Genomic DNA, 11421 nt, shown 5'->3' with positions numbered 1-11421 from the left:
TGTGGCAAAATATCTATCAGTATTGAGTAAGCTGCCACGTGTACTAGATGCGTGTGCCACGCTTCAGTACAATCCCGAGTTCTACAATTGGTTTCTATCCTCGTGAAGTGACAGGGATTCGTAAATATGTATATATATAAACAATGATTTTTGTGTCACCCTGTATAGACACTATCAACACACACAAGCAATAAAAAGTCAAGAGCAGATAGAAGAGTTGGGGCCAACAGGCTAGACTAGTCCGGTCCCCCTCTCACATGATCATGTCCACCTCCGGGCGAAGGACATGCACCCGCATTGCCACCATGGAAAGCCCTGACCAACATCTCTAATGATGTAAGCAGGGCGCAATCCCTCTCTATACACTTTTCCCTTTCCGGCCTATCCTTCCGAGGATGAGCCCCGCCCAAACGCAGGTCCACCAACCGATGTAACTCGGCGTGAGTCAAGATCTGCTAGTAGCTAGATGCTAAATGGGCACCATTACGGGGGCCATCCCTCTACAACAAGTACAACATGTTCCACACCTTCTCTTCTAGTCATATGCGTTTGACAACCCACACTGAATTCCCTCCTATGCGAACAATCTTATTCCATATCAAGGCCTAACCCGTGGGTTGCATCTTGCAGGCCCCCCACAAGGAAAACATGGAGAACCACGAGCAGCTGGCTTGCAGAGACGCTCTTTGTGGACGACGGGAACATGCAGCATGCGCCCCTCCGCCGGTGCGCTATGTGCCCACTCTCAAGAGATATGCAAAGAAACGCGGACCTAAACGGCACCGCCCCGTACGAAGGCCTAAAAATCCTCAGATCAGGAAAGTCGAAGCTCAGCGAAGAGTGCAAGCCATGGCAACACTAGTTGCACAAACCCCCCCACGTACGCTCAAGCACCAGATGCTCAAGGGCAGAAAAGGCGGCCCGGGACAGGGAAGAGTTCAATGAATTATTTAAAGGCATTTTGGAAACGGTGGTGGCCCGGGACTACACCATCCATGTCCCAGTCGACATGTGCCCTGCCTGACCTCACGAGAGTCCCGCACTAGCACCAGCCCAGTCGCCTAACCAATCGGACTCGCCCCGCCCAGTACAAATCGACTAAGCCCCTATGATGTACAAGTAGCTTGACAAGTTATCATGACATAGCTTTTTGTCTTTTGATGGGTAAAAGGGCAACTCCCCACTTGTACAACTTCTTCTGCTTATCGCTAATGTATGCCGCATCTTTGACAAGCGATCACATGGGCATTGCAATTAACATCATAGCATTTCGAAAAGTCATGTTTTAACATAACTACATCTGTTGAATTACTTAACGAAATCAAGCATGTGCTCTCACGACGTGACAAGTGGATGCAGGATAACACAGGTCTTCGTGCAAACGTGTTCAACGCCTGGATCACCGCCAAACCACGACCGTGCACTAACCGCAACAAAGTCACGCTGCTGAACGCGAACAATCACCCTTGCGAGTGCCCACATCGCACGAACCAACGCATAGTCATGGGCTACACTCTCTTCTTGGGCCACGCTCTACACTCACGACGGGTGACGCTGCAATCGTACCGATATCGCAACAACGGCTCCCCTAACAATGAGGCTAGGGCCAAATCATCACGGTCATATCCATTTCCTGAGCCTCCGAAACTTGACATGTTCTGACCCATTGAAAGGCTCATAGCCTCTGCATATTGCAATGGTTGTACTGTGGCTTTAAAAAAAAAACACCCACGATCACAGCACCGCACCTAGGGGTCCTCAAATTAAGTGCGTCCAGTGACCTTGGTCGGCTGGCTCCGTCCCTAGTCCCCTAGCCCCCTAGCATCACCCACCATAGTTCAGGGCACATCAAGGGCAAAATAGTCCTAGGGAGCTTGTCTCGCCTATGGTTAGACCTGTTACCCTGAACCATTCACAAATTTCCGCTTCCACTCTGCCTTAAAACCATGGTAATCAATTGGGGCACGCACCGCACGAATGGCCATAAACAGTACATCGTCCTCATCCACAGGCCCAATGTCTCCCACCTACGGCTCATACACTACCCCTGTGTCCTATCCTACTACGTCGTGCAATCACAATGCACAGGATGTCGCACCCACCTTCACGTGTACTTCTTTCCACCATGGACCACTTTGCTTCATCCACACGATGTTATGAGCCACCAGGCCGCGGTCTTCTATCTACATAATATCTAAGTATGCACGAGCACTCACATAATATCTGCACGAAAGTCTATACACAGTTTGGGTCCTCAAGTGCAAGACAATACTCCAGGCTTGCTTAGAGTTCGACCTGTCTCCCAAACTCATCAAAATATGTCTTGTGCATGCTAAGACGACTAGCACTACCCCTTAGGGAGAGACCACCTGAGAGGTTTTCCAATTGCAGGTATTAAAGACTCCAACGAAAGCGCCGTCAGCTCTACATCAATGCTCAACTCTAAACTCTTGTCCTTCACTCCATCATGCCAATCACCAGAGAATCATCACATGCAAACTCCACCAGGAGCATCCCACGCACACCAACCCCCGTGCCAGCTATGAGTGGCCATTCCCAACTAAGAGTCACCCTATCACCACCTACAACAATCATATCACTAGCCAATCAGAACAGCCAGTGCCCCCAACGACCTTCATCTGCACCAACATCAGAACTCTCCCAAGGCAAACCACAACTGTCCTTGCCACCCACGTCTTCGGTGCATGCTAACGCCTGCTACCTACGACGGTGAGTGCCATGGGACTGGCACTCGTCTAGGAGGGGGGTAGTGTTAACCCCAACACGAAGAAAGCAACAGGAAATAAAAAAGACGCAGGGCAAAGGCAGAAAAAAGGTAGCTCAACTGAAGAAAGAAGAGAAGAAAAGGCCAAAAGTACAAGGGCAACCTTAAAAAGTCCGAGGCAAATGCAAAAGGGGAAAGGCAGATTTTAAAATACAAAGGCGCACCCTGAAACCATGTAAAAGAGTGCCAAGCGGTGGAAAATCCAGAAAGCTAAAACAAAAGACAAGGACAAAGGCCAAGGCGAAGAGAAACGGAAGACAAAGGCGCACAAGGAAAAGCGCAAGTCAAAACTTTTGTAAAAAAGCGCAAGCGCATCATGGTTTAATTCAAAGAGCGCCAAGCTCTCACTCATGCAATTTGTAAATGTAGACGGGTGGTAGAAAGGAAGCTAGGAAGAAAGAAAAACAATGGGAAAAGGGCCTAGGCTACGGCCGGCCATGTAAAAAAGGGAAAAGAGGATGATCACCCAAAAGGGATTTAAGGTTTTTTATATAAAGTTGAAAAGTGAATGAGAAGCTCATTCTTGTGTGTGGCAAAAAGTGGCTCTCTTCTTCTTCTTCTTCTTCTTGTTCTTGCTTGCTTGAGCTTGTGCTTGAGAGAGGGAGTGTGAGAGTGTGAGGGAGTGAGTGTGTGAGGGTGAGGGACCGTGGGGTGGAGAAGCTCTCCATCTTCTCCTCTCTTCTTCTCTTCTCTTCTCTTCTCTTCTCTTGCTCGCGGCTATGGAGCTTGGAGCATGGAGCTTGAGGATGGAGCTTGCTTGAAGCTTACACTTGGATCATGGAGCTACTGGAGTGCGCGGGAGAGGAGGTAAGCTCACTACACCCATAGATATGGATGGCGCGTCGGCTATGTGAGAGGTAGCCATTAGTGCTCGGCTTGGAACGCTTGAAACAATAAGTGGTCCGTGGGTCTTGGCGGTTGAGAGAAAGCTCCCACACACCTTTTTGTCAACTGTCTTATGCTTTGTCTCCACAAGTGCTTCAGCCCATTGTAATCCTTCCTGCTGAGCAAACAATGCTATAACATCATACATATCCAAAGAACATACTGACAACACTTTGTTTTCAGCCTCATTTTCTGCATGTATAGTTGCTAAAATTTCAGCCATAGTGTCAGTAATATTCAGCCCATAAAAGATGCCTGAAATGCCATCATTTTCAGCTAACAGCCCCAATGATCTCAGTTTCTTAATAGCCCATTCCATAAATATGCGTTCAGCCCTACACATAGCTCCCATAGGCTTAAACCAACATGAACTGTTTGCTGTAAACTGAGAATTACCAATAGTAAATACATGCTTCATTTCGTCAAGAGGCGAGTACACCCTCTGAACAACACTACTGTAGCCCCGCATTACAGCAGTGCTTAATGAAAATCCAGGTCTTTGAATTCCCTTGCATTTGGAACCAAAGGAGACTCTCGAAGCATATCACGATTTCTAGGATGATTAACACAAATAGTAAGAAATTGGGCTGCTTTCCTCCCATCTTTGCTTCTGACTCTTGCATAAGCAGAACCATCATCAAGTACCTTTGTTTCCATACGCACTCCTGTAATATAGGGCTGTCCCAAAATCACTGCATATGAGGAATTATCTTGCACAAAGAAGTGTTGCTCTTCCTGTACATCACCAATCGTCACTTTTACATTAGGACATGCAGCATAGAGCTCCCCTGAAGAATTATTTGCAGCCCTCATATGCCAACCATGATCAGTGTCCACAGGCCATGCACCATTTTCATACAATCCCAGCTCAATGACATTTATCTCAGATCCATGGTCAAGTAAAGCAACACAAGGAGTTTCACGCTCCCCTATTTTCACTACCGTTTCAGTGGTAGCTCTAGCTCAATGATTTCTTGTGTAGTGACTTCGAGGAATAAATCCTAGAGTCTCTTCTCCATATTGTTGCATTTGCCTTACTCCACCATGCATATTGCTATAAGACAATGCATTTTCAGCCACTTTTTTCTCTTTTCCACATGATGTCCACTGATTAGTAGCATCCTGCATAGATAATCCAGTACTTACTCCATGCTCATATTCAACCCGAATTCCCAACAAACCAGTTTCCTCTTCAAATTGCAGCAATGCACTAGTGGTATCACCAAGAAATTGACGCTTCCTTTTAATTATGTCAATGATCTCATCATGAAATTCTCGCTTGGCAATGCCAAGCACCTCTCCCAAGGTAAATTCCACTCGACTGTTTAAGATCTGTTCTTCAAGAACCTTCTTAAGATCTGTGGCTGTCTCTATGTCAGATTGCAACTTATATCCTGGCTCCTTGCCCTTCTTTTTCCCTTCTTGTTTGTTATCCTGTTTTTGCTTCTGACTGACCTCTTCCATAACAGGCTCGGGAGGTGGCTGATTTGCAGCTTTAGGCTGATCCACACTTCTTCTTGTCATTCTTTTATATGTCCCTGCAATATCTTCATCTCTTTTTTGTTTTTCTTCCACAAGTACATCCATGTTTTGTACCTTTGCTAAATATGCATACACTGAATATGCATCTACCGATGATTCCCAACCAGTTATGCCACGAATGTCTTGCCCTGCATGAGACATTTCACTATCAGTGACCTTTCTCTTTTCAGCTACATGTAAAGCATGTGTCTATATTTCAGCCTTTGGACCAACCATCACTTGGCCATGCATTCTATCCAACTATAGACCAAAAGTAGAAGCATGTACCATCGCATAAGCATTTCGGACAGCCAAGTCTTCCAACAACTTCTGCATACCTCCCTTTCCAAAATTCAAAGCAAGAGGCAATCCCGTTTCTTGTGCATGGATCTTGCCATCTTTCCAAAAGATAAGCTGTCGTGCCAAGGCCTCCTGATAAGCAGCACAATCTTTTCTCTCATGCTGTAAATTGTCACACCACATACATCTTTTTCCAAGCTTAGGGACTGCTACCCGTCCCCTTTCCTCATCCTTTTTCATCCAATTTTGCAACCTTCAATTGAAGATCCCGCATCCCTTTGACCAATTCATCTAAGACATCTTCCCTAATAGAGGTAACAATAGCAGGTACAGCCATAGGGTTAGCCACAGAAGCGGGTGGCTTGCTGGATACTTCAACTGTCTTACCCGTAACAGTGGGCAAGCTAGAGACATGCAATCTTTCTCTATGCTTCTTCACAAGCACAGTAACAACTTCCTTGACATGTCTCCACTCTGTTTTCAAACTTGTATCTGTAGTCTGATCCTCCAGCAAATCATCAAGCTTCTCTTGAAGCTCAGAATTAGCTACCTGTAGAAACAATCCAATTTTTTGACTTGCAAGAGCTTGTTGTTCTACAAGATCCAACTGCTCAAATCTACTTTTAAATTCTCTTAACAATTCTGCCACAAGACCCTTATTAGGTTGTATAACCCACTCCTGAAAAGTCTTGCGCGTAATCAAACTGGTGTCGTCAATGTAAAATTCTTCCCTGAGTGTCTTCTTGAAGGCTACCCAGTCTGCATCCTGGAAGTATAATTCAGTAATCCGTGCTTTTAATTCATGAACAGTAACACGTACAAAATACCGGCTCCATGCAGATTGAGCCACTCCAAAGAATTCCATCTTCTGAGCATAGGTATGTACATATACAAATACATTCCTGCCATTGAATAACTTCACCTCATGCTCAACGGCTTGCCAAGCATTCATCACAACACTTTCTGTTTGAGCTGAAGCTTGTATCACCTATTGTTGTTGTTGTACCTGCATAAGCATATTCATATTTTGCACCAACTATTGCAAAACATCACTAGAGACTGTATTCGAAGATTCTCCCATCTTGTCTTTCCTTCTTCTGACAACCTTTCACGTCGGGTTCACCAATGTCGGAGGGGTTTTTGTCAAAAGGTCGAATCCACCGGGGATCAGAAGTAGAAGGAAGTAGAGATAGGAGATGGAAGAGAAGATAGAGAATACCCAAGTGGTAAACACGACAAAAACAAATCACAATGAATTGAATCAATATGTATTGAAAGAACCTGGAATCTTTGCACTAATCAGAAGCAATCTCCAGGCATTAGTTCTCCTGGAGCTCCTTCGTAGACCAAAAACATGGATTAGAAAAATCAGCTCTTTCTCTGTTGTCAGGAACCCAAATCTGATGTATCCGTTGGCTCCGAAAGGGGGGTAAAACCCCAGGATGCCTAGTCACGGATCTCCCAGATCATTCATTCTTCTTCTTTCAGTTTGATCTGCAATTTTCAGCCTATTTATAGCGATCGCGACGCGCGCGATTTCATCAATCTGTCTTTTTGTGAAAATCCCCTAATTGGCTGAAAAAGCAACTAGCTTTTTGCATGCCATCCTAATCTAGAAGCTTTTTCTATCTTTTTTGGATTTTTACAATAAATAATATCAAAAATAGACTAAAATTATCCCAAAATCTAGTATTTTCGGATAATCCATGCAACTCACACTAGTACTAATGGCTCAAATCACATTGACTCTCTAGATCAATAGAGAAGTCGGATGATGATGCATTCCATACTTTTTCACATTGTGTCCTCATAACATCACGACAACGGCAACCACCGATGTCCCTTCCACCCACTTCTTCAGTGCATGCCAAAGCCTGCTACCTACGACGGTGAGTGCCATGGGACTGGCACTCGTCTAGGAGGGGGGTAATGTTAACCGTCAGATGAACAAGTTGGAAAATCTGGAAAAGCTAAAGCAGAAGACAAAAGCCAAGGCAAAGTGAAACGGAAGACGAAGGCGCGCAAATTCTGTTCGTTGCGCTGTGTAATTTTTTACATAAGTCATATCCTTTGTTTTTTAGGACAAGACATCAAAGCGTAGAAGGATCATAATGAAGTAAAAATGGAGCATATATTATTTTAGGGATACTTCAATAATACGTGTTGCTACCCTGACACAAGTATAGAAATCTAGCATATCCATTGGAATCCATAAGTTCTCCTAACTCCTATTTTTACAAAGGTGTCAATTATCAATAATATGCACTATAATAACTATACCAAAGCTACAAAAGTTTTTATTGAATGGAAACCCTCTAGCCTAAATTTATCTCAAGTTCTAAACTAATGCATAAGTGAATGCATTTATATATTAATAATATTGATATATTAGTATATAATAATAATAATAGTATTTTATTATATTACAACCTCTTAATAGTATTTTAATACATCAATATTATCCATTTAAGATTTATATTATTTATTAATATATAACTTAAATACCAAATTTCTATGTCAATATATATGTAAATATGTTAATATTAATGTATGTTAATCTAACATAAACTAAATTAATATAGATATTAATGTATTATTATTATTATTATCCTTGCATTAAAATAGTTTCTATTATTTTTATTACATATTAATATATTGATATTAAATATATTAATATCAATGTTAACATTACTATTATCATACACACACAATCATTATTATAATATAGTAATATTAATTATAATAATTAAATTATGATACTAATAATATATTTTAATAATATTATTAATATATATTAATATGGGGAGAGAGAGAGAGAGAGAGAGAGAGAGAGAGAGAGAGAGAGAGAGAGAGAGAATACTACAATTTTTTTGTGCCAAGGAAGGGGGCACTAGCGTCGCCTTTCCTAACAAAAAAATTTCCTAGACACACACACACACCCATACATATATATGATAATAGTAATGTTAGCCTTGATATTAATATATTTGATATCAATATAGTAATATTATAATGTAATCAAAATAGTAAATATTACTATATTATTGTAACTATAATGATAATAATAAACTAATATCTATATTAATGTAGTTGATATTGGATTAAGGCATATTAGTAGATGTGTGTGTGTGTGGTATTAATATAAAATTATCAATAATATTAATATTTATAACTAATCGTATTAATATTAATATTAATATAGCTTTGAATATATCTAAGATTAGTATATTAACATTATAATGTAATCAAACTAGTAAAATTTGATATATTACCATAGATGATATTAGATTAACATATATTAATATTTACATATGTGTTGACATATAATTTTGGTATTAAGTTATATATTACCAACTTTAAAAATGCCAATGCCAAGATATAAACAACTGCTACTTTGTAACAATACATATAAAAAATGAGCACTTAATGTGACATTGATGAGGCAAACCACTTAATGGTTTTGAATCAAACAAAGAGGGACATGTGGTTTTGTAAAACATTCCTAAAATATAAAATATCTCCATATATTATATAAATACTAGCTATAGGTACATACAAAAAGCATGAGAGAGAGAGAGAGAGAGAGTGTGTGTGTGTGTGTGTGTGTGTGTGTGTGTGTGCGTGTGTGTGTGTGTTTATGTGTGTATGTATGTTTTTTTTGTTTTACTTATATGTGGGCAATATAACATGTCTCTCTATAAAAAGCAACCTTAGGATGTCCTAGTACCTAATTGTAGATAACTATTACTTTGTAACAACATACATCTAAAATGAGCACTCAAGGTGGCATTTAATGTGGTGAATCACTTGATGGGTTTTAAATCAAATACATGGAGGTATGTTTTAGATGAGAACTCAAGGTGGCATTTAATGTGGTGAATCACTTGATGGGTTTAAAATCAAATACATGGGGGTATGTAGTCTTTTAGAACATTCTTATAGTATAAGATTTTTTGATATTCAATGAGCAACTATTAGAGTCATTTATGGAATGTGCACACACACACATATACACAGAGATTGTTGGAGGGACAAGGTTGATAGAGAGATGTGGGGGAGAGATAGAATAATTTAGAGAGAGAGAGAGAGAGAGAGAGAGACAGAGACAGAGACAGAGAGAGAGACACAGAGAGAGGAGAGAGAGAGAGAGAGAGAGAGAGAGAGAGAGAGAGAGAGAGAGAGAAGGTTGGTAGAGAGGGAAAGAGAGGGAGGAGAGGCAAAAGAATTGGGCAAGGAGAGGAGAGAGAGAGGGGGGGAGACAGAAGAGGGAGGATTGAGAATTGGACATTGAGAAAGTTGGGAGGAGAGAATGAGAGATAGGTTATTGTGGTGTTGGCATTGGTGGTATTAAGGAGGAGGAGAAGCAGGAGACAATGGTGGTGGTGGAGGTGAAAATGGAGGTGGTGGTGAGGGTGAGGGTGGTTGCAGTGGTGGTGGTGCCTAGTGGAGGAGGAGGAGATGGTGGTGGTGGTGCAAGTGGAGGTGGTCATAAAGGGGTTGTTACAACAAAAGGTGTAATAAGTGAACTATGTGAAATAAAAATAGGGGAGTTGCCAAAAAAAGCTTGCTCCAAAAGCTCACTTCTTGCACCCACTCTGCATGGATGTTATTAGAAATAGTGAAATGTACTTTCTTATGTGAAATAAAGAAAACAAATCACTTCTCATGTTCAAACATGTATTTTGCCTCCAAAAGCCTCCCAGAATTTGCAATGACTCTCCATCCATAGGAGGTTCTATGACTGGTGAGGGACATGAAGGCTATAAAGAAATAACTTAGTATTCCTTCTAAGAGGGACATTCTTCTCCTCTAGTGTAGCATACACTCTTTTTGAAAACCTATTGGAAAATTTATCAAGACCCAGTTTTAGAATAACACAAACACTTACAGTAGCAAAAGTGATTTACACTTACAATTTAACATTTCCATGGAAACCATGGAGGGTATTTATGAGGCAAATCTTATTGAATCTTACAATAAAAGTAGCCAAAAGATTTCTAGTTCTTAATTATCAACTCTTGGTATAAAATACTCAAAAGATTTGAATTACCTCTCATTGTGATGAATGATTACATAATGGACTTCCCAAGGTTTACCTTATGCAAGAAAACACTCATCTTATTTGAATTGCCTTTGTAGATATGAGAGGATCCACTACAAACACTTTTGTTTGCTTATATGTTGGTGATGTTAGCATAAGATACCTTCAAAACAAAATTCCAAGATTAGACTAGATGGGACTCAAGGTTTGAAATCGACTAGAAATACAATATATGACAAAAGAGGGCGAGTTTTAAGGCTGCGCCCTACAACACATTGGGAGACATTTTGATTGCCTCCTTGCATACAATCGAGTTCGATCTCTAGAATACATTTTTTGTGAACATATTGTATTTTTAGACCTCTATGAGGGATAAATACATGACTTAGGAGGACAAATGGAACATACCCAGAGGATGACTTAGGAGGATAGATGGGACATACCCATAAGCTAAGAGAGAGGATGTTTGGTAGTCATTTGGATACCTTTCCTAAGTAGCATTGTCCAAACCCCTTAAGATTTATGGGCTTGGCTAGTTAGGTGACTTTCGAGTATATTTTGCACAAGGACATATGTTCTTGATCCAATAGGATTGACATGAGACACCTATGATGTAATATTCTCTAATAACAATCTAGTGCCTAGTAAGAAAAGGTTAGTTTGCAACCACCCCAACCAAGAGTAGAGTAGCCACTACACTTGGTTCAAAGAGAGTGAGAGACGAAGGTGAGTTAAGCTCAATTCCTCTACCCATAAGGTGTAATCTCACTCTGGACCCCTAAAATGGTGTTTAATCAAGATCTAAGACCTTGACCTTAACTAGTCATCTTCTAACTTTATGCATGTTCATTTCATTAAGAAAGCACTTGACTAATCGGGCCCACCCATC

Source organism: Lygodium microphyllum, chromosome 10 (assembly GCF_053477565.2).
Source record: "Lygodium microphyllum isolate KBCC chromosome 10, Lygodium_microphyllum_v1.1.10, whole genome shotgun sequence".
NCBI classification, from domain to species: Eukaryota; Viridiplantae; Streptophyta; class Polypodiopsida; order Schizaeales; family Lygodiaceae; genus Lygodium; species Lygodium microphyllum.
This window is presented reverse-complemented; position numbering follows the sequence as displayed.